General features: G+C 34.9%; 1 pseudogene; it reads right to left on the bottom strand.

Annotated features, from left to right (window-relative positions):
• Positions 1 to 1,263: 1,263 nt before the first annotated feature.
• On the bottom strand, positions 1,264 to 2,163 carry LOC141513701 (olfactory receptor 1G1-like; annotated as a pseudogene).
• Positions 2,164 to 2,366: the final 203 nt, after the last annotated feature.

Here is a 2,366-nt window from a genome sequence, read left to right as displayed (position 1 = left end):
ATGAAGGAAAGGCAGTAGAATGAAGAGGAATTGGGAAAACTACCTGTGCATTTCCAAAAGTTTGGTGTTACATAGACATGGAAGTTCTTTCTGTTCTTAACAATTAGGACCTCCTGACTTTTTAAATACAGGGTCAATCCTTGACCTCCATATAACTTTTCCCCTTATGTCCTAGATTAGACTTTACTGTTTCAGTTGATTTATTCTTGAAATGAATTGAATTGAAATCACCATGTAAACTGTCATTGGGTTTGTTTTTTATTCATACCTCTAAAAGAATAGAATTGAGATTTATAACTTTTTAATGCAGTTTCTGAAAAAAAAGGTATCCATGCCTTTTTTGGTTGTTTTATGGGTTTTTGTTGTTGTTTGACTTCTAAGTCCAGAGAAAAAAACAACTAAAAGCTTAAAATGGTGACCAAGAAAGGTGATGATGCTGGTGGGGAGCTGAGAAATCAAACAGTAATAAAATCCTATATTCATGGGCACTTTGTTTTTATTGTCCTGTGATCATAGCACTAACTTATCTTTCTTAACTTCTTTATTTTTTTAATGAATTTCATTAGGTTGAATATTTATTTATTTTCCTGGAAAGTTACTTCTAGTTAGTGATACACATGACTATAACTTAATTTAGTGCACCTTCTTTATTGTGCAGAACTGGAAACTGAGACTCAGAACCTCGCTATTAGCTAAATTAGTCACGGAAACAGGATAAGAACTATGTCTGCCATCTGACTCTGAGTGAGATCTCTTTATCATAGCATGTGATGATGAATAAGAAGTTAGCTGAAGGTGACAAGGGCTCAAATAGATTAAATTCAAGCAAAATCATATGAAAAATGAGTGATATTATTCCATACTCAGGTGACAGAATTTTCTAACCTGATGACCAGAATAATGTGGTGAAAGGGAATCAAAGTGGAATTTATTTGTATCTTTATGATCTCTGTTTCTTTGTTAGTAAACAAATGTCTCATTCTTTAATTTCAAAATTAGGTTATTTTGACTAGTCACCAATAGAATTATATTATTATACTATTAGGGAATTTGGCTGATTCAAACTTATCAACACAGGGAGACAAAGTCTGGGACTGAGTTTCAGATATGTGAATGAGATCGAAACGAATAGAACACTTCCACTGTATGAAAATTCTTTTAAGTTGATACCCTCTTGCTCCTCAGTTTGGGTAGCAAAGGGGATGAAAAATATAATTTTAGGATTGATTTTAGATATTTTAGTCTAATAAAGAGGAAGGGGAATTAAAAGAGCCTACTCAGGGCTGATTTCATATCCCAGTTCCTCAAAGTGTAGATAAAATGGTTCAGCACTGGGGTCACCACTGTATACTTTACAGATGCAGTTTTGTCACTTTGGGCAGAATGGTTGGATGAAGGGCTAAAATAAACTGCAAAGACAGTCCCAAAGAAAAGAATTACTACAGAAAAGTGCGAGCTGCAGGTGGAAAAGGCTTTCTGCTTCCCTTCTGCAGATGGCGTCTTTATTATCGTCAAGGCTATATACAAGTAAGATATGATGATGCAGAGGAAGGGAGTCAGGCTAGCAACATTACCTACAGTGACAATCATTAGCTCATTAATGAAGATGTCTGAACAGGATAGCTTCATTAGGGGGATAAGGTCACAGAAGAAATGGGGAATTTCATTTTTGGCACAGAAGACTAGTTCATTAATCAATAGTGTATGTAAGAGTGACTGAAGAACATTAATGATCCATGAAATTGAAATCAAGAGTAAACAAAGCTGAAGTCTCATCATTATTGCATAATGAAGTAGGTGACAGATAGCCACATAGCAGTCATATGCCATTGTTGCCAGGAGAAATTCATCTACTGCCCCCAAAATGATAAAAAAAATATATTTGTGTCAGGCAAGTAGAATAAGAGATGGAGTTATTTTGAGTTTGGACATTCACTAACATCTTGGGGACAGTGGTAGAGATGAAATTGACATCAGCAAAAAGGTAAGTTGGCTAGAAGGAAGTACATTGGGGTATGGAGGTGAGTGCTAGAAATGACAGCCACAATGATGAGTAGGTTTCCAAACACAGTTAGCAGATACATGAATAGAAATATGCAGAAGAATAGTTGTTCATACTTTGATCCCTCAAACAGAGATAGAGGTCTTGTTTTTCCAACCCATGAGTCTAATAAAAGAAAATTAAACTTATTAAACTATATATTCAAGTAAAACACTAGTTTCATGATGAAGCCATTGGAAACATTATAAGGTATTTCTTCTGCAGCAATTATAAACATACTTGTGATCATGATACCATTTTGATTTTTCTCTGCATTAAAGAGGCAACTAGGTGTCACAGTGAATAAAGTGAAGGACCTGGATTC

Source organism: Macrotis lagotis, chromosome 1, assembly GCF_037893015.1.
Source record: "Macrotis lagotis isolate mMagLag1 chromosome 1, bilby.v1.9.chrom.fasta, whole genome shotgun sequence".
NCBI lineage: Eukaryota > Metazoa > Chordata > Mammalia > Peramelemorphia > Peramelidae > Macrotis > Macrotis lagotis.
The sequence above is the reverse complement of the archived record's forward strand: the minus strand, read 5'-3'. Positions and strand labels throughout refer to the sequence as shown.